This window comes from Talpa europaea (assembly GCF_964194135.1).
Source record: "Talpa europaea genome assembly, chromosome: 2".
Lineage (NCBI taxonomy): Eukaryota > Metazoa > Chordata > Mammalia > Eulipotyphla > Talpidae > Talpa > Talpa europaea.
The window spans coordinates 80,601,796-80,624,912 of NC_140068.1; positions in this window are offsets into that span (position 1 = coordinate 80,601,796).

The following is a 23,117-nucleotide window of genomic DNA, read 5'->3' on the forward strand; positions in this document are numbered from 1 at the left end:
GACTATGTTACTATGCATTTACTTATTTTCACAAATACATTTTTAGAAAAGTGGGGTCATATTATATAAACTATTTTGTAACCTATTTTATGTCATTGACAATGGTCTTGAATTTCTTTTCCTATCAATAAATATACTTCTATGCCCTCATTTTTAAAATATGAATGCTCACTGCAGCTTTCTTCATAATAGCACAATCAGGATACAACCCTAATAACTTTCACTTGGTGAGTAGATAACAAAATATGGTGTAGATTTGTACAATGGAATAGTACTCAGCAATAAAAAGGAACAAATTACAGATAAATGATGTATATGCAAAACTATTATGCTGAAGCACTATTTACAATAGGTAAGCTATGGAAACAACCTAAATGCCCCAAAATAGATGACTGGATCAAGAAGATGTGGTACATATATACAGAGGAATCCAAAAAGATAAACTCATGTAATCTGCAGCAACATGGATGGAGCTGGAAGGGATAATGCTCAGCGAAATAAGCCAGAAAGAAAGAAAAATACTGGATGTCTCACTCATAGCAGGAATTTAGAAAACCTAAATAAGGGAGTAGGAAAAAGATTAATTACAATAAAGTAAAAATCAAAATCAACAAGCAACACTAAACCAGAGACATACTACAGGGGAAGGGGAAGGGAGTAGGATTAAAACAAGGGGGGGGGGTGGGAATTGTATGGGGACTATAAACAAGATGCATTGTGCAAAAATGAAAAATGTTGTAAAAAATATATAAAATAAAATAAAATATTAAAAAAAAACATTATGCTGAGTGAAAGAAGCCAGACACTAAAGCATAAATACAAACTATACTGAAAATGCATATTTAATGTTCAAAAAACCCTTAAACTGATATTGCATCCCTGGAATGAGAAACTCCATTTGGTTGTGATGACTATTCTTTATGTTGTTGGCTCAATTTGCTAAAATTTTTTGAAGGACTTAATATCTATATTTATGACAATATTGGTCAGTAGGTTTCTTTTTTGTAATGTCTGTTTATGGTTTTAGTATCAGAGTAATTCTGGTCTCAGAAAATGGGTTGGTAAGTGCACCCCCCTCCTCAGTGTTCTAAAATGATTTGATTGTTATTATTTCTTCCTTGTTTGAGATCATTCATCAGTAAAGCCTGTGTGTGTGTGTGTGTGTGTGTATGTGTAACTTCCCTTGTTAGACACACTTCTTTCAGAATTAGCCCTCCCTGACTGCTGTTCGGTGGTTGAAAACAGCTATTTTATAAATTATATCTTGTTTTATGGTTGTTTACAGTAGGAGAGTTGTTTGGTACAAGTTATTCCAGCATAGAATAATAGGACAGAAATATCTAATGAAAAATTTAAATTGATGTTAAATTAGGTGTTGACTTTTTTTTAATCATTAATGGAAAAGCATTAATTTTATGTTGTAGTAAACATTGTTGGCATATCTGCTTAATACTCCTTGTTAGCAATTGCCCTTTCCTCTATCCTCCTGGCTGGAGCAGGGCAACATACTTTTACAGTGAATCTTTGACCCCCCCATCTGCATCTCAGTCATAGTGAGTCACCCTGGGGTCGGCATCATCAGTCCAGACTATTCACACATCCAGCTCTTGGTAATCTTGACATCAGATCACCACATTTAAATATAAGCATTATATTTGTCACTTATTCCTCAGTAAAGTTTGGGGGGAAACAAAGGACATAAAAAATTAGCAATAGTCTAAGTGGCCTTTATAAGTAAATAGATTATAATGTATCCACTTGGTGAAATATTTTGAAGTCACTGAAAAGTAGATTCTTGAAAAATTTGTAACATGAAAAAATACTCATAATGGTTAGGGATTAGTTAATAAAGATGAAATAAAATGGAAATTCAGTATCATCCTAAATTTGAAAATGTCTTTTTTGGAAAGAAATACTAGCTTGGTATTATTTATAGTTAATAGGAATGTAGGTAATTTTAATTTCTTCCTTTTGCTTTTTCAAAAAGTCTTTATAATCGCATGTAGTTCTTTGATAGTAGAAAACCTTGTTTTAAAAAAGCAAACAGATAATGTCAATGAGCTGTCACTGGTTCAGTTTCTTTGAGGATAACATGAAAGCTTTCCCATGGTTGACTGCAATTTTCATACAATTTACACTGGAGACTGGCATAATGGAAACAATACAACATATAATAGTTAAAAAATCAGATGGATGATTCTATGAAGAATTTCATAACATACCTTCTATTGCAGACAGTTGATAAAGGCACACCATTTCAATGTTTTGTCAAAAGGAAAAGACCGTGAAAGCTGTGTAAAAGTCTGTGCTAATCCTTCAATGGCACTAAATGGGGAAATGAAAGAAAAAAGACCCTCTCTGCAAGGCCTTATATTCATCTTTTTCCCAGAGTTCACAGGAGATCAAACAATCTGGAAGCTCTGGAGGGACTCCAAGTCCTCCAAACACCCATATAACATAGAGTACATGAACAAGCAAAAACACCTGGTTTCTAGTAGCTCCAGGGTTCTTTATCAAAGAGCAAAATACGAGGTCAGAAACTGTGTTCCCTGATGGCCCCTGCTTTATTTTTGTTGGAAGTTAGAGGGAAAAGTCAACTTGTCAAGGTCTGTGCAGCAAAATCAATGTGGGCAGAGTAAGAAGATATTAGAGCTTAATTTATATTTATGTTACCTCAATAATTTCTATTCTCTCTGCATACTTAATATACATACATGTATAAAATTTTAAAATAAATGTAATACATATATTGGAGTTTGCACTCTCATGCTTTTTTAAATGGTGGTAGAGGTGCATGCAAAAAAAAAAATATTGGAGACCTCAGTCTATACAATATAGACAGAGAAAGTTTTAGCCTCAATTAATTGTGAAGCATATTGGAATGAATGTTTTATAGATTTTAAAAATCAACAAATTCAAGATTGCCACTCTCAGTTCTTTCATTGCTAGTGTGCTTAAAAGTCTTTTTTAATTTTAAAGTATTTTTTTAGGAGCAGGTTTTGGGTCATGGCAAAATTAAGATGAAAGCAGAAAGATTTTTCATCTACCCTCTGCCACCACATATTCACAGTTTCCCTCATTATCAACATCCCTCAGTAATTGGATTGGTACATTTATTACAATGATGAACCTACATCATAGTGACCCCTAGTCCAATCTTTCCACTAGTTTGCTCTTGAAGTTGTACAATCTGTGGGTTTGGACAAATATATACTGACATGTATCGATCATTATGGTATCATACAGAGTATCATATACCTTTTCACTGCCCTGAAAATTCTCTGTGCTCTGTCTTTTCATCCCTCCCACTGCCCTCCAAATCCTGTTGACCACTCCTGTTTTTTGCTGTCTCTATTATTTTGCCTTTTCCAGAATGTCATATAGTTGGACTCACATGGTATGTGGTCTCTTTAGATGTTCTTCTTTCACTTGGAGGAAGCTTAAATGCCTATCACTATATATTTTCATATCTTGATATCTCATTTCTTTTTAATGCTGAATAATATTCAATATCTGAATATACCACTGTTTATTAATCTGTTCACTGACTCAAGGACATCTTTGTTACTTCCAAGTTTGAATAATTATGAATAAAATTGCTATAAACTTCTGTGTGCAGTTTTGTTTGGTATAATTTTTCTACTCCTTTGGGTAAATAAAAAGTAGTATGATCCCTTTCCCTCCTCCTCCCCTGCAAAGGGAGGGAGGGAGGAGCACAGGGGACTGAGGTGATGGTGCACAGGTGCATTGGTGAAGGAAATTCTATGGGGACTACACCTGAGGGGGGGAAGCAAACATTGTTTAAAAATGAACAATAATGTAAAATATATATAAATAAAAAGAAAAAGTAAAATAAAAATATTTGCAACAATTAAAAAAATAGCAAGTAGTATGATTGCCGAATCATATGATAAGCATCTATGTCGTTTCCTAAGAAACTGCCAAACTGTCTTCCAAAGTGGGTATGCATTTTGCATCTCTACTGGCAATGAATAAGAGTTCCTGGTGCTCCACACCTTCACTGGGATTTATTGTAGCCAGTGCTTCTGGTGCTGGACTTTCTGATAAATGTGTAATCGTATTGTGCTGTCTTAATTTGCATTCCCTGATGACATGTGATGTAAAATCTTTTCATCTGCTTATTTTCAATCTGCAGATCTTCTTCATGAGGTATCTGTTAAGACCCTTGGTTCATTTTTTAATCAGGTTTTAAGAGTTCTTTGTGTATTTTGGATAACTTTCCTTTACAAGATGCGTCCTTTGTAAATATCTTATCCCAGTCTATAGTTTGTCTTTCTTGTTCTCTTGACATGGTCTTTTTCATAGCAGAGCTTTTTAATTTTAATGAAGTCCAGCTTATCAATTATTTCTTTCATGGATCATGTATTTGGTGTTGGCGGTGTAGTATTTTTTTCCCAGTGGAAAGACAGTCATACAGCTTGCCTCATTTCTCCACAACTCCAAATTAGGCCTCATTACTGAGGCACTATTAGTGATTAAAAATTTGAAAATTATTATAATGCATTACTTTCTCATAAGAAAATTGCTTATTTTCTTCTAAGTGAGAAAAAAGAGTAGATGTATAGTAGAAAAAGAGAGAATAAGCAAAGTATGCATCAGTAGTTTATGAACAAGAATGGTTCTATGAACATTTCTATTATAATAACATGTATCTATATTGCTGAACCAAAGCAACAAAGTGGATGAAATTCTTCATGAACGTTATTTATGGTAATGCTAATAGAAAAAGTCAACAGATGGCATGTTAAAATAACAAAATAAGTTTTATCTAAGCTTATTCTTAAGTTATAATGCTTTCTTGCCCTGTTAATATACCTGTGGAGAAATGTGCTAAAAATCAACTTGTCTTAGATTTTGAATGAAATTTAGAAATTAGACTAGCCGTGTGTTTTCCAATGCATTATAATATTTGAAATTCCAAATGGTTGACTTACCAGCTGGATAAAATGATTTTATCAATATCAAATCAAGAATAAAATCTCTAGTTCCATTTCTCTATTAGTTCTGTAGAATATTTCCAGAGTTTTCCAATATCTGGATAGATCATCAATGACTACAATGGTTGTGAACATTATCTATCACTTGTGCTATAGTAAGAAAATATGAGAAACTTGAGCCTTCATATCAGTCCCTCCTGAAGAAATCATTTCTCCATTGGTATTTCAGAAATCCAGACCCCTCAATCTCCAGAGTTTGTATGGACTAAAATTTCAGAGGTGCGAATGGTCCTCAGATCTAGAGAAGGGAAGGGGCAAGATGTAGAATTGGGAACAGACTACTGCCACAAGTGGTTTAATGTTTTGACCTTATTCCAAAGTTGCTTCAGAGATAAACTATTTGTCTGGATGACCTATGCAATTCATGGTCTGTCTTACCCACTGATGTGATCACAAAACAGTATTGAAGTGAGAAGTCATTTCATTCCCTTTAGATATCATAGTGATTTTGCCAAACAGACAAGGCAATAATCAAGAGTCAAAAGGAAAACAGAACAAAACAACTAAACCAAACCAACAGTAATAGCAAACACCAAGGGCTCTCCAGTGATTGAAACTGACACTGTGAGTAGCTGTTTCTCCAATACACTGAGGAATGGCTTTAGTTGTGACAGTCAGAATCTAGACATATAATTGTGGTACAGATAGGATGAAGAGTCTAGGGAGCTAAAGATCTAGTCATAATTAGGAAAGGAGAGGGAGTGGTGAGGATATTTCAAAGGAGTTAGTGAATATGGGAATGGGTTGGTTATTGATGACTGGCTCAAAGAACATTCACCCTTAGGATAGAATTTAAAGTAGGATAGAATTTCACTGCTCTAAGCCAGCACAAAGAATCCTCAGGCTTCTCAAGATTTTGTAATTCTTGGATTCTCTGTGGGGTGTAATTAAATTTTGCTACCAAATTTGTCCTATGAGATGGACTTCTGTCTCAGAAGTGAGTCATCCGGGTCAGGGTAAACCCCACTTCCCTTTTGCAGGGCCACGCAGAGACAAATAACCTAAGATTTGTAATTTGGGAACTCAGGGAACGATTTTCAGAACATTAAGCAATCATCCTCAATATTGGCTATGCATTATAATTATGTGAAGAGTTTTATGAAAATATCGATGTTGCAAGCCTTATACAAAGAAAACTGTAAACATCATTGAGAGAAATTAAGGAAGACCCAAATCAATAGAACCATCTCATGTTAATGGGTTTCTAACCCTTCTCGGGCTTAATATTGTTAAAATGGCACACTTTTCAAATTTATACACAAATTCAATATCAAAATTCAAGATGACTTTTTTTAAATCAGTAAACTAATCTGAACATTCATATGGAAATGCAGGGGACCCAGTCAAAACAATCTTTACAAAGAACAACAAAGTGATAGGTTCATGTTCCTCAATTTTAAATTTACTACAAAGCTACACTAAGCAAGACAGTTTGATACTGGCATAAAGGATAGATATATAGATCAATGGAATAGAATTGAGAGCCCAGAAATAAACCCATATCATCTCTGATAAAGGAAAAAAATAATTTTTTCAGCAAATGGTATTAGGAAAATGAATGTCCACTTGAAAAAGAATGAAGTTGTATTCCTTCTTAATTTCGCATATAAAAATTAACCCAAAATACATCAAAGACAAATGTAAGAGGTAACATATAAAGCTATAGGTATAAATCTATAGATGTAACATAGGTCCATATCTTCATATGAGGCAGTAGTTTCTTAGATTATATATTAAGAGCACAAGCAATAAGGAAAAACTACATAAACTGTATTTCATCAAAATTAAAAACTTTAATTATTAAAAATAGGAAGCTACAAAAGCCAATATTATGGAAACCATAAAATGTTTAATTTTCTTCCCATTAAGGTTAAAATGAAATGTTTTAAGAGATGAACATTTCAAAACATACCCACTATATATATTTAAAATTTTCCTGTTTGGTATTTTTATTATTTCTATAAATATATTGGGAATATCTCTTTTGAAATCCCATTGAATAAATATATCAATAGTTTACCAAATTTTAAATAAGCTATAAACTTGTGTGCATCAAGAAGTTATATAAAAAAGTAAAAAAATAACCCATGAATGGGAGAAAATTTTTTATGTCATGTATCAATATATCTATAGCTTAGCATCCAAAATATATAACTACTTATAACTCAACAACAAAAACTCAAATACACTCCTTTAAAAATAGAAAAAGAATATTAATCGACAGTTGTCCAAAAAAGTTATCAATGGACAGTAAACACATAAAAAGATGTTAATATTAGTAGTCATTAGGGGAAGGCAAATCAAACCCATCATGAGATACCACTTTTTCATACCCACCGGAATGGCTATACTCAAAAAGGTAGATAATATTGGGGCGGAAGTAGGGAAATTGGAACCTCATACATTGCTGGTGAAAATGTCAAGTGGTACAGCCACTTTGGCAGTTTGACCGTTCTTAAAAAGTTAAACCTAGAGTCACCATATGGCACAGCAATTCAACTCCTAAACATATCACCATGAGAATTGAAAACACATCTGCACAAAAACTTCTTGTGCATTGCAGCAGCATTTATAATATTCAAAATGGAAATAATCCAAATGTCCGTTTGAATGAACAAAATGTGGTATAACTAATCAATGGATTATTATTTGGTCATGAAAAGAAAGGATGTACCAAAAAATGTACAGTGCCTATGGCCTTGAAAACATTATACTAATTAAAAGAAGTTAGTTACAAAAGGACATGTACTGTATGATTCCATTCCAATCAGGCCATTCCCTCTCCATTATCATGAAATGTCCAGAATAGGCAAATTAGAAAAACAAGGTAAAGTGGTGACTACCGGGAGCTGGAAGGAGGAAGGAATGGGAGTAACTGTTAAAGGGGGTAGTTTCATTTTGGGAAGATGAAAATATTAGGTGGTAGAGGTGGTTGTACCACTTTGTTAATATACTGAACTGTATGACTTTAGAAGTTTAATTTTATGGCATATGAATTACATCTCAATTTTAAAATTCTATGAGAAAGTTCTGATGACTGGCTTTACTCAGATCAATCAAATCCAAGTATCTGGGGATGAGTCCTGGGTATTTGAATTTTTGAAAGCTCCCTGGTGACTTTCAAGCACCATCGGTTTGTAACCTGCTGCATTAAAGTAGACCATCAATCTTTTTTATTGTAAATTCATTGACAAGATTAACAAGATTCTTTGATCTCTGTTGCTCTAATGGTTAATTTTGATGAGGACAGATGGTTGGAAAAGGTCTAGCATATAACTAAAATCCACCAGTGTCAGAATTCACTAGTGTAATAAACAAGTGAATATATTAATTGCTTCATTACATTATAATGTGTTTTTTAAAGAGTTTTTCCCAGTGCTATTCAGTTAGCCTCTCTTACCTGTACTCCACGATCATTTAAAAATTTTCAAAGAATGTAACATAACCATTAACTATGGTGTCAGTCTAACAATCTGTAATGCCAGTTGTTTTTTTAATCTCTTCTTCAAAGGTCACACCAGCATAGGGATGGTAATCCCTAGTCCTAGGAATTTCTCCCTTTGGATCCAGGAGTAAGATGAAGCCTTGAAATTTGGACACAACCAACAGAAGCAGGCCATTCTCTCTCTAAGTTGCTGGACCAGTTATAGTAAAACATGAGTGCTTCTAGGTTCTATTTGCCTACCATGTACTCTGGAAGAAAATGGTAGGGTTCTGGAAAGAGAGAAATATGAAGCAGAGAAAAGAGACAGGAAAAGGAGGAGGGAGAGGACTCTCAAATCCAGATTAAGTTCTAGCCCTGGTTCTGGTAACAGAGGTGCAGTTCCCTCCCCACCCACTGTCAATTTTAACTTAATTTGGTTCATGGGGCCTCCCCGGTGGCGCAGCGGTTGAGCACTGGGTTGCGAACATGCCCGCAGCCTCTGCAGCGCAGCCTCTGCAGCGCCGGTTCGATCCTCAGCTGCTCCCCGGCCACCGGAGGAGGGTCCCACATGGTGCGGAGACCTCTCCTGCCGCCCGCTGCTCCCCTCAGCAGTGTACTTCGGTCCTTCTGCCTGCTCTGCTCCCTGCTCTGGCTCTGGTGAATTCTCTTACCCTCCTGCGCTTCTGACTGTACCCAGTGCTTGTATAAATAAATAAATAAATCTTTTAAAAAAAAAAACAAAAAAAAAAAACAAATGGCTCATTGTTATTTATAATTAGAAAGCACTAATTAATAAGTATATTTACTTATTAAGTATATTTATTTAATCATTTAACAAACAAGCACTGGATACTATATGTGAGTACTACTCCAGATGCTGGAAACACAGGCGAGATCAAAGTAGACACAGCTCGTGACCTCATGCAGCTTTCATTCAAGAGGCAGAAAGACAGAAAACAGAGAAACAAATGAATATATAGAATGCCAGTGGGGATTATACCATGGAGGAAAATCAGGCTAGCCTTCTGGGAGAGGCAGCCCTAACAGAAAGTGGCATGAAGTCTGAAGAAAGTGAGTAAGAGCAAACATTGAGGCACAGAGAAGAGTATGAACAAGGCCTGAGAGGGCCTCCCTCATGGCACAAGCATTAAGATGCAACCTGTGAAGCTATCCACAGCCACTGCAGCACGAGTTCGATTCCCGGCCAGCCAGGGAACAACCTACATGGTGCAGCAGACTTCTCCTGACTCACCTGCTGCTCCCCTCAGCAGTGTACTTTGGTCAGTCAGCCTGTTCTGTTCCCTGCTCTGTCTCTGGTGAATCCTCTCACCCGCTGTGCCTCTGGCCTATACCCCAGCTCTTGTATGCATAAATTAAATCTTAAAAAAAAAAAAAGGGCCTTCTTGGTGGCGCAAGGGGTTAAGCATCATACTATGAAGCAATCTGCAGCCTCTGAGAAACCACATGGCGAGGCAGACCTCTCCTGTCTCGCCCACTGCTCCCCTCAACAGTGTATTTCAGTCAATCTGCCTGTTCTGTTCCCCACTCTGTTTCTGGTGGATCCTCCCAGCACCCCCCCATCTCTGGCCTGTACCCCAGCTCTTGTATGCATAAATAAATAAATCTTTAAAAAAAAAAAAAAAAAGAATAAGGCCTAAGAATGAGAGTAGGCTTGTGGGTTTAAGGTCCAAAATGGCCAGTGTGGCTGGAGTTGAGTGATAGAGGGAATGGGTAAATGGAAATAAGATCAGACTGGTGGCCGTGGGACCCTTATTCTTATATATAAGAATTCATATATGAGATTTTTTAAGATTATTTATATTCTCAAATTAATTTGAGAAGAATTTCTTCATCCTTGATAACAGTTTTTCATCCAGAAATTTTACCTACTTCTCTATTTATTTCAGTCTACTTACATATTTCAATAAAGTTTTAATCATATTGTTCCTATACATCCTAGGATGTTTCATGCTTCTCTACTGCTATTATGGACATATGTTTTCCTTTAGCATCTTTTAGTCAACAGTTGCTCACACATTGGAAAACTAAGCATAACTCTAGTTTTATTCAATTACACTTTATTCATGGGAGTTTCCTTTTTTTCTCCTAAGTTTGTTCATTAAGTAAAATGATAATAATTTTTAGTAAGAAAGCCTAGTGATAATAAATTTTTAGTAAGAAAGCCTTCAGAGTTTCATTTGGTTATCTGTTTCATTGTCTCAAGACAACGACTAGTGGAAAACATACTTTTCGTAGTCCCAATACACTAACACTAATGAAAGTTCTCTCTCAAGAAGTCTAAATTTCTTTAAGAATTTTTTTGTTTTTCTTACAAGAAATTGGCAGATATCTAAGTGAGACCCTCAGTGACCTTAAAGTCTCTTCTTTTTCAAGTTAAATTATAATGATTTAGTTGATAAATTTTACTAATTTATAATTATACAGTTAATGGATAAGTATGTCTGCTTATAAAAATGTAAATATTACAAATAAAACTTAACTCCATCCATCCCATCCTCTTCTCTAGAACTTACCACTCATCAATGTGCTATGTTTATTTCCAGAACTTTCCCCAATGCATTTATTCTTAGAAAAGATATAGTTGTTCAAGTCTAGTTTTACTTTCTATATTTGAATTCATGAGTATTGTCAAACTATATATTTTGTTCTATAATTTACTTTTTCACTCAATTAGATGACAAAGACAGGGAACCTGAGTACTTGCTATGACCCATTGGTATGCCCTTCTTCCTTGTTGCATAATATTCCACAACATGGTTACATGTTTATTAGCAATCTTCTATTAATGGGCATGTATGTTATTTTCTGGGGATTTTTTTTTTTGTAATCACAAGCAATGTTTCAATAAGCATCTGTGTGCTTGCTTCCTAGGGTAGCTAGCAAGTATTGGAATATCAGCTGAAGTATTTTGATTTCTCATTAAGTTTCTAACCTCTTTTCAAGATTTTACATCATTTTCTTGATTTTTTTCCACTATGAAATAGTAAAACAATATTGAGACCCAGAGTTATACTCTCAGACTAGAATTGGTTAACAAGCAAATTTTGGTCGTTGTTTTCTTTGTTGGGCAGGGTGATTCTTGGAAACCTCGTGCGTGCAAGCTGCTGCTGTTTGTTTTTTACCCTGTGCCATTTGACTTGGAACATTTCTGTAGTCGTTCAGTTCCTGTACATCTAAATGAATGACTGTTTCTGGGTACAGGTTGGTTGGTGGTTTTTAAAACCTGGACATGGGCCTGTGTTTTTGGAGGAGTCAATTCTATGTACTTGTGTTCCCTCATACAAGGGAGCCTTATGTAAAGAAACATTTATTACATCTTTCAAATGGACCATAGGAGAGAAGCAATTTCACTCCAACCCACTAGTTATTACTATAAAGTGTGAGGTGAAGTCAGTGAGAAAAACAGTGGTCTTACTCATTTTGCATGCTCTCCCATATTTTATCAGCACAAATAACCCTAAAGCCCCCTCACCCTCTTCTCTCATATATCCCTTCTTTGCTCCTCATTTCTGAATCCAATGCTATATGTGTTTGTTTCATACCTACCACTCTAGGCAAAGGACAGAGTAATCTGTATACCTAGACTTATGACAAAGAAATGTTCTAAGATATCTTTGATTAATACAGAATAAATTTCAACTAAAAACCTTAACATTACCTGTACTTTGGAGTCAGATAGTTCTAGGTTCAGCTTCCAGTTTTATTAGTTCACAATAAGGAAATATTTATAATTAACCTTAAGACAAATTATTTGAGTTTCCGTTTTCTTATCTCTAAAGTGGGTATAATGTGTATCTCACACAAAGGCATGAGTATATGAGCACATAGAGAACACACAATCAGTGGTAAGTAGCTATTATCTTTATGGCAAGTGTTTGATAGGAAATACCATCTGGTGATATACTTGTCTCTGTATTGATTTTGGCAAATATCCTGTATCTTTCTTCTAAGGTCATATAAGAACCTCAATTCTGTAGGAATGATTCACCTGGATTTCTCATACTTTTAGGGCTAATACAGGAAACTGATGAAACATTGTAGCAAGAATAGTAATAATAATCCTGGAAGGAAAGGTAACTGAACTCTCCCAAACACGCCATTCTAATTTATAGGACTAGAATATCGTATTCTCTGGATGTCAACCAAATCTGGACATGACACTCTGCAACTCCAAACCTGTTTAGGCTAAATCTATTAACCTATGTATGAAATCTCAAATCATCTAGACTTGCATGCCTCTTCAACCTCTCTTGCAATTTCCCTGAATTCATCACACACACACACACACACACATACACACACACACACACACTTATATTCCACTTTCATTCTGATTCATGTTTTCTCAGTTTTTCAAACCCCACATGTTCTCATCACCAGCACTATTTGTTCTGTCTGGTAAACACTTCCTCTCTTTAGCTTATTGTCTAACTTCTACTCCATCATTGTGTCTCACTTTATTTTTTTACAGTATTTAATTGATTTCTTATCAAGAGAAATTATTCCTTAGCCCAGATATTCATGTTTCATAGTTAGGAACATAAGTCAGTGAGAAACTTCCGTGGAAGTCAAGCCAAAGAAATCCTCTATGTTTCAAGATCACTTTGCACTCTGAAAGATACCAGCCTTTCTGATCTCCTCAGAATCTTCCATGGAATCATAATCTCTGTAGAAATCTATGTGTGCTTTCTTTCTTAGTTCAGTCACAGCAAATTTATAGAAAACTGCAACCCCCAGGGATGCAATGATGCTCCAACAATAGGAACTCGAAGATGCTTGGGCAGAAGGCCTTGCATCTGAGTTTCAATTAAAGCACTGGCAGTCATGGTAGTTATTCTCCTCAACAGGGACATCTTTCCACACTCTTTTAGTGTCTCACTTTAGATGTCATTTTCTCTGAGTAATGTTCCTTTATTTCTCCAAGGTGGAACTTTGTGTGGTTCTGCGGCTGCCATCGCTTCCAGTGCTCCATTATGTTCGTTGCCACAGTCAATTCATTTGTCTGTGTCCTCGACTAAACAGTAAGCTCTTTGGGGGCAGAAATTGTGCACCATCATAGCATGCCACAGAAAAGACATCCAAAACATTTCTTGAGTAAATGAATAAATGTGTTGGAGTGGTATAAAGATGTGTACTGTCAATATAGTGATTGGAACAATTTGTCAAAGAAGAAAATTTATAATGAGGAGTTGTGGAAAGTATCATCAGATAATATTCTAGATGTTAAATGCTCTTGAACTTGATTTAAATTGAGAGTTGGATCTAAGGAATATAGGGGAACCAAATAAGACATCAGGGGAAAAAATAATAACAGTACAAAACACCACAAAACAAAAACAGACAATTATAAATCAGAGACATACTGCAGGGGAGGAAGAGGGAGAGGGATCAGAGGAGACTGAGGTGATGGTGCACGGGTGCACTGGGAAGGAAATTCTATGGGGACTACACCTGGGGGGTGGAGCAAACATTGTTTAAAAATGAACAATGATGTAAAAATATAAAGAGTTGGATCTATAGCCTGTGAGCATTGAAGAGCCATTGAAAGTTTTAGCCCTCTGGAAATGATGTAATTAAAATGTATATTTAGGAATATTTATTTTGGCAGTGGAAAGCTTGATAGAGAGATTGTAGATAGGAGGTTAGATTTATAACATCAACTTCTCATGTGTGAGGAAAAACCTGAGAAATAATTGATAATTCTGACAGGTAAGAAGCTTTGTAAGCTTCTAAAGGGTGAGGACCATGTCTTATTTCTCACATTCATCCATTTCTTACTCTTTTTATCAGTTGCAACCAACTCAGTGGCTTGTATTTCACTAATGCTCACTAATAGCCAGGAAGTGAATGAATAAGGTATATAAAAAAGGGCACAGGATTTGGAAAGGAAGACTTGTTAGACCTGACTGGTTATCTCTGGAAAAAGTGTTAAATAGAAAATGAATTTACTGATAAACATTGGGGAGACAGGAAGAGAATCCTGTTATGGAAAAGGTGTCTAGGAATCTGTACTTTTTGTATCTTTTTTAAAAAAGATTTATTTATGCATACAAGAGCTGGGGTACAGGCCAGAGGTGTGGGGGGTGAGAAGATTCACCAGAGACAGAGTAGAGAATAGATCAGGCAGATTTACCAAAGTATACTGCTGAGGGGAGCAGCGAATGAGCCAGGAGAGGTCTGCTGCACCATGTGGGTTGCGGCCAGGGGATCGAACTCGTGCTGTAGAGGCTGTGGAAGGCTGCATAGGTTGTGTCTTAACCCCTTGTGCCACCAGGGAGGCCCCTGTATATCTTTTTCCAAGAAGGGATGGACAAAAACCAATTCATTCTTATAATATCCTTAAGCCTGAGAAGCAATTCATAATATCTCTGCTCTCCTTCTCACCTTCAGTGGAATGAAAATTGCCAGATGGTTCAATTAGTCGCCCTCAGTCATAAAGTCAGGAGGGACTGTACTAAGAACCGAAGCGTAACCTCTTCCTGACATGATTTGTTAAAAAGTAAATCCCATCTTTGACACTGGTTGTATTGTCTGCTCTTCAGCTCTTCATCTAGGTTGAAGGAGACTGTTAGTGCATACCAGGGGTAACCAAGGACCCCAACTGTTAAGAGGTGCACACTATAAAAAGGAATTCTGTCATCCACAATCACAAAGGCAAAGGAAGCATATTCTTAGTGTGATGCATTTTTAATAGAATTTGTGTGCAGAAGAGAGAGAGAGAGATACACAAAGACTTTCTAATAGTAGCAAATTCTGAAAATTACCCATCCCATAGTGGGTAAATACCCAGCCAAACATGCTTAGCCTGAAATGGGATCACTGAGACACACAAGATTGCCGCAAGAAAGCACAAGGGGTTAGGCAGGTTCTAGAGAGCTGGGCTAGAAAGAGAGACTCAAAATTCAAAGTATACCACATAATCCAACCTTTATCTTGACATTAAGTCAAGATAACAGCTACCACTGTCTCTGCCAGGAGCTAGGAAAAACCTCCCCACATGTCTGTCATGCGCATGTCTTTTCTAAATATCTCTTGCAAGTATTTCTCTCTGTCTCTCCTCCACATTTCTTCTTCTAGGAGAACCAGGGTACAATTCGAAGCCAGAAAAGCAAGCGAGTCCAAGCATACATGTGTTCAATTATAAAAAAAAGCAAAGTCACTTAATTCCACCCCTAGTTCCCAGCAGCCTCTTTTCCTGATCAGGAAGTCAGGTTCATGGCATGATGGGAAGTTGTAGTTCTGGGTTCCTGAGGTTTCTTCAGCCTGGAGATGAAGGTAGAGTCCGTAAAAATGTCAGGAGTAGATTGTTCCTCTAACAAGATGCCACTAGTCGCCTGTAGTCTGGGTAAAAGCAATAGAGACAGGGAATAAAAACCATGCTGCTCTTAGCAGAATCTTGGCTTGGTTTTTGTTTATGGAATGCTCTCTTGGGTAAAGAAGTGAAATGTGATATAAATGGTTCAAAAAATGGTTTACCTACTAGAAAGGGTACAGTTGAGGCCTAGTGTAACCCAAGTTGAGGTTAAATAAGAAGTAACCATCCTGCTTGCCACACTTTTTATCTTCCATTAAACCTATCATTTGAGATAACTGTAGATTCACATGCAGTTGTAAGAAAAAATAGCTAGCTAGCTATCCAGTTTCCCCTACTGCTAATATCATGCAAAAGTCTAGTATAATCTCACAACCAGGACTGGCATTGATATAATCAAGATACAGAATATTCCACCCTGATAAGATCCCTCCGGATGTCTTTATCACCACACCTCTTCCCTCCTCCCTGGCAATCACTATTCTGTTGCCTATGTTTAAAATTTTGCTATTTCAAGAATGTTACATAAATGGGATCATACAGTTATAACCTTTTGAGATCGGCTTTTTTTCACTCAGCATAATTCCCTGGATCTAGTCAGCCTAGAGCCTGGATTTTTTTTTTTTTTTTAAATAGGACTTCTTTTTTTTTTAAACTTTTTTTTTTTTTTAAATAGAGGCATGTTTTATTTATTTATTTGTTTGTTTGTTTGTTTTGTTTATACATGCACTGGGTACAGTCAGAAGCACTGGAGGGTGAGAGAATTCACCAGAGCCAGAGCGGGGAGCAGAGCAGGCAGAAGGACCAAAGTACCCTGCTGAGGGGAGCAGCGGGCGGCAGGAGAGGTCTGCGCGCCATGTGGGACCCTCCTCCGGTGGCCGGGAGCAGCCGGGGATTGAACCGGCGCCGCAGAGGCTGCGGGCAGCTTCGCAACCCAGCGCTCAACCGCTGCGCCACCGGGGAGGCCCAGGACTTGTTTTTTTTAAGGCATGATGATGTTAACTTTCACAAGTACTTGATCTGGGGGTCTGTGGATGTTGCCTGCCATCTGTGAGCCATATGTAGCCCACTTGCCTGCCTCCGGAACTCCTTTCTCTCCCAGATTCCTGAGATAGGTCAACCTCTTGTCAATGACATTGGCTGCATAATACGAGGGGTGAGCCATGGTTATCCATTCACACAGAAATATTTATTGAATGCCTATACTTTCTATGACACTGTGCTAAGTCTACCGAGCTAAGTCTACCTGAGAGGATCGTAAATACAACAATGGATAAAACATTGCTTGACCTTGAAAGGAGCGTACAGTCTACTCTGGTTCATAAAGTGCATTACCTGAAAAGACAAAAAGTATAGCATTTCAATAAAATGTTATCTTTTTACTACCATTTTACTCCATAATGTGTGGGAATATCAAGAAGTGATCTAAGTGCAGTACTAATGTAGAGCAAACAGTCCTGCAGAACTAGTGCGCTTATGGTGACCAACGCAAGGAATGTTACTTTGGGCTGGTCAACCGCGGGTGTAACTTGGAAACCACGTTGGGTGCCAAACTGTTATAGAGCAACCTCGATACAAAATGGGGTGCCTGACTGTGGGTCCTCACTCGTGTGCTTAAAAGGATTTATCAATGCTCTACTGCAGGCACACGCGAAAGGTTAATGAAAGGTTTATTTACAAAGGAAGGGGAAATGAGGAAATGTACAGCTCAGGGAGAAAAGTGGGAGACAAAGTTTTAAATGAGTCCTACCCGATCTGCCAATTAGGAATCCCAAATGGCACTCTGAGAGCTGGCTGCAAGCCAGGAGCCGTGAAACCAGGAGGCGAGTGACAGCGAGCCCCCCAAGGCCCACATGTTTTGTTTTTATACCCAACCTGGCTGCTTAACTCCACCCTCAGGTCCCAGCCACCTTCCCTTTGGTGGTGATGGGATTTGTCTTTCCCAATGTCTTGATGGCTTTAGTCTGGACTGAGAGTGGAGTCCACAAAGCCTGTATGGGATTAGCTCAGAACATCATTTCTCCCTAACACTAACACCAAGAGAGGGCTCACATTTTGTGGGAGGGGGGAGGATCTTATGGAGGAAGCTATTATTAGCCAAACCTGGCCTGAGGCTAAGCTTAATATTGCAGAATGAGTCATCAAGAGACAAAACAATTAAACTACAGACTGCCAGCCATCCCACATCATCTGAAACCTTTTCCTCTGAATGGCTTGGTGTTTTGATAACTCATAGCCTCATCCTAAACTATTGCATCCTTTACTGCTTGAAGACTTGAAATTTACTTAACTTACTGTTTAGGACTGGTATAGACTTTTAGTTGTCATTATTAAAGATTTATGAAATCCCTGATTAATTAACAAGCAAGTAGAAACCTTCTCACTCTAGAATTCTGAAACATCAAGGCACATCAGGGAGATTCCTGAGACCATCAGAACATCGGTGAGTGATCCCAGTACTAAGACTGAAACTAGAGAGACGCCTGCCTCTTCTGTGGAGAATGTTGGTAGAAGTAAGAGCCTTCTCTGCTCAATCCCTCCTTCTACATGCAGGGAAAGTTTGGGGTATGGAACTGTATAAGGATACTCATCTCTTAGACCACCACAGAAACCATGAGAAATTAAAAATCCAAGACAAGCTTTCTAACACCATGGTTGTTACAGAACCTAGGAGACCAATACAGACCTTTTCTACTTAAAACCTAGGGCAGTTGTTTTTAGTATAAGTGAGAAAGGGTGTCCCATGTAGACAATGAAGTCTGAGTTGGGCAAAGTAAAAGGAATAACTTCACATTTAAGGACAAATCCTCCAAGACAGATACTATCAGTCCTCTTATTTACCTCTAAGCGCCTCTTCACTCAACCTCATCTTCTCTCCAGGGCTTTCCTAACTAGTTCCCCTTTAAACCACCATCATTCCTGCCCAAACCTCCATGATTTTACACCTTATGATAATGCTGTGAGTGAGTCACCATGTGCATGGCAGTGAATTCATCGAGGGTGATCCCATGTGGCCCTTCTCCTGTAACTGTCTTTGATCCAAGTGGTGCTGCTTTTGTCTGTTTTACGTTTAGAGATTCACATCTGGTTTTGTTTGAAAACTGCTAGAAAAATCCTATAGGTGGAAGAAGAGCCTTTGGAACTACACCATACACTATCTGCAGGATATTTTTATAAGATAAAGAGGGGTTGGGCCACTAAGGAGCATGATCACAGCCTCAAGCCTCATTGGAGTCCAGAAAAGACTTGCAGGAGAAAGAGCCAAAGGGATCCTCTGAGTCACTTCTCAAGGGCTTTCCTTTGGTTTTTGACTTGGGACCAAATTCCATAACAGAGTATTCAAGGCCCCTCTTCTTTCCTCTTTCTACTTCTTCACTCTGTGCTCTACCTGCTCATCCCTCCAATATATATGATCGCTTGTGCTTTGGGATCTAAGCATAGGCTTCCCTCTGCCTAGAAAATATCCTTCTTCCTCCTTACATGTCCTGCTTTAAGTCTCCATTAAAATGTCCCTGCTGGACATCCTACCTCCTTCAACTTAGACCAGGTTGGCTCCTTTATTCCTTGTATTTCTAATTTAGTGTGCTTATCACAATTGCAATTATCTGTTTAATGTTGGTTTTGTTCCCCCCAGAAAAGTTCTGAGTTCTGTCAAGAAAATGTTAATCACTATAGTCCCTGTATTTAGTACAGCATCAAACCACCAGGAGGTGTTCAATCAATTCTTTTTTTTTAAAGATTTAATTATTTATGCATACAAGAACTGGGGTACAGGCCAGAGGTGTGTGTGGGGGGGGTGAGAGGATTCGCCAGAGACAGAGTGGGGAACAGAACAGGCAGATCTACTGAAATACACTGCTGAGGGGAGTAGCAGGCCAGTCAGGAGAGGTCTGCTGCACCATATGGGTAGCTCCCTGGCTGGGGATTGAACTTGTGGTGCAGTGGCTGCAGATAGCTTCATAGGTTGCGTCTTAACCCCTTGCACCACCAGGGAGGCCTGTTCAATCAATTCTTAATGAATGTAATTGGCAACCTTTAAAATGGACCCCAGTAATCCCGCCTGCTAGTGTGCACAGTCTGTGTAATCTCCCTACCTTGAGTAATTTGCTTCTAAACCACAGGATATAGCAACTTTGAAGGTGTGCCAGTTCTGTTATTAGATTATAAAAATGTATAATTTCCTTCTTGCTAGTTACCTTTTTCACTCACATGCTTTGATGAAATCAGCTACCATGTTGCAGAAGCTGTTGTAGGAAGGAGCTCAGGAGGAGTTGGGTTGTAGTCTAACAACCTACAAGGAACTGAATCTTTTTTTTGTTTAAGATTTATTTATTTATGCATATAAGAACTGGGGTACAGGCCAGAGGTGCGAGGATTCACCAGAGTGGGGAGCAGAATAGGCAGACTGAAATACACTGCTCAGGGGAGCAGCAGGTGAGACAGGAAAGGTCTCCTGCACCATGTGGGTATCTCCCTGGCTGGCCAGGGATCAAACTTGTGCTGCAGAGGCTGCGGCTAGCTTCACAGTGCTATGCTCAACCCTTTGTGCCACCCGGGAGGCCCAAGGAACTGAGTCTGCATGAGCTTGCAAGTGGTTACCTCCCCAGTTAACCTTCAGATGAGACCCTAGCAAAAGATCAATACCTGGATTACAGCCTTATGAGAAATCCCAAAGCAGGGGACCCAACTAAGCCATGCTCAGACCTCTGACCCACAGAAACTGTGAGATAATAAATGTGTGTAGTTTAACCCAGTTAGTCTTGGGAGCAATTTGTTACACAGCAATAAATATTAAGACAAATAAGTCAAAAGAATGAATGAACAAAAAAGATTTCACCAAAGGAAGGGAAACTTTAGACTTGGGAGAAGTGGATTATAATTCTAAGACAAAGACAATTGTTAATGTTTCCTGTTTGATTATATTTCTCCCAGCTATAGAACCTGAAGGTGGAATTTTGGAAAACTCTGGGTTTTCAGAATCGGAAATTCACCAGGTGAGAGGACAATTTTAGATAGCGTCCTCTGCTCAGGCACAATCTGATATCACTCACGAGAATCTGTGTCTGTAGATAAAAACCACAAATAGATCCTTGGTGATGCTAAGTATTTGGATCTGATTTATATCAACATGTAGAGCCTCACTTGGGAGGTCTATATTTTAAATCTCGACCCAAGTGACTCGTGAAGTGTCTCTGTCTTATGTGTATTTGGTTGTAATAGAATGGAAGAATTACCTTTGAAAATGGACCTTTGAAAATGGAAATAGCATTAATAAATTGAAATGGGTTAGTGGACTTTCATCTGTTCTATAGTGCAGATGTAAATATTATGAAATCCTTGGTACAGCTAGAAATTTCAGATTTATCAATAGCTTTCATAATTTATAATTTCCCAATACATTTCAAAATGCCAACTCTATCACATTTTTCACTAGATTGATCTCCTTGCTTCAGAGTGATAAAAGGGTACAAAAAATAATGATAAACTTCAGAGTACATTCGTATTCCAACATCAGTTTTAATGGAGATCAGCAAAGAAGTTCCTTTTCTACCTTCATGACTCTCATACTTCCCCTGCCCAGTTACACATGGGAAATATAATTGCTTATGGACTTTCATTGCAGTGAGCTTGTTTCAATAGGCATTCCTACTTACTTTATCATGGTGACATTGAAACGTGCCCTAACATTTAAAGTTTACTTGATTTCAAACAAAGTATACTTGTTCTTCCTGGTATATATAATCATTTTCTTAATCTCCTTGCAGCCATTCCAATTGTTCATTATAAAAAGCTCATATATGCTGTATGGAGCAGCATAAATTCCTCTATTGGCATCATGTACCTTTGTGTGTATCCAAAAAGAAAGGGAGAAGGTCCATTTGAAGAAATCTGAAAGGTGAAATGAGGACTTAAAGATGAGTTACGGAGTACCAATTGAGTTAGAAATGTGTAAAATACATTATTTGCAGAGGGATGAGTTGCACTATTCTTTTAAAATGGCTAACTTCAGCAGAACTTGCAAGACCAAGACTTTGAAAGCTGTAGTACTAGGGACCATAGTCAAATTAAAATTAAGTGACTGTGAAATTGTAATGGGAATGCACTGGGGCTGCAGATTTACATACACAATGCTCAGGTGGGCTGAATAAAACAGCTTTTGACTTTCTCAGAAGCCTTTGCCCACTGAGTTTCCTTAGTCTGCTGCAATAATTCAAACAATACCTGTGCAAAAATTTCCAGTCTTTTCTATTGCATTTGCCCTCTCCTCCACAAGATGGGATTGGAGAAGGGATGTATTAAACTGAACCACCATGGGACTAGAGTAGAGGGGTCCCCTAAACCCCTCTAGTATAGGTGCTCCCACCCATGTCACTGCCTACTGCCCTCCCTGCTGACCCAGTCAATTATGTTGACTGTAGGTGTTCTTCAACATTTGGCTTCTTGAACCAGGATTTGGGGCTGCCTAGATTCTCCAGCCTCTTGCCAGTGTTAGACCCTTCTAAGTCACAATCTTTAGCTCCTAGATAGAGGTTGTCTAGGTGATTAGCCCATGCTCTCTGCTGTGGGGCCATCTCTCTTTTCAGAGTAAGCCACTACTAACTCAGCTACTTTCTCTCCTTTCACTCCCTGAGGGAATGTCAGGTGCCCCTCCATACCATATAGGAAACTGAGATAGTCATTGGGTGTCCAGGTTCACTTAGGAGTGGCCATCTCCTAAATCTTGTGCAGAACAGGCTGCAAGGCAACGCAGAGTCCTGGAGACCAAGCCATAAACTGAAAACAAAACAAAACAAACGAACAAAAAGCCAAGTGCCCTTGCCCTTGGCATTCCTCTCCACAGCGCCAAAAACTTCCCCTAAAATGGAGAGATGGTGAATCCTGTAATTCACTTCCCACTTTACGTAACTGTATCTCTCTTCCCATTATCCATACAGATGAGAAGGGGAACTTTTCTTGACCCTTCCTGAATACCTGAGACTTCCCTTATGTTATAACTGTTTTCTTGCCACTTACAGCCTCAAGGTTGAGATGTGATGACACACAGATAGCATATGAGGAAGGTTCACATACCCATAAAGGCAGTAATTCAGGAGACATTTCAAAAATATTATAACTCTTTTATAAGTCAATAGGAAATATATAATTTAATGTGGAATGAAATTGTAATGTGACTCTTTAAATGCACGTAGAAATTTACTGGATTCCAAATTTTAAAATGATGAGTCTTTAAAAATGACGAGCTTTCGTGCTTCTCTTGTAGCATAGGAGTCAAGTATCAATGGTATTACCACTATGGCCTGAGTTCAATCCCCAGCCAGGTAGCTAACCCACATTCTCCTGT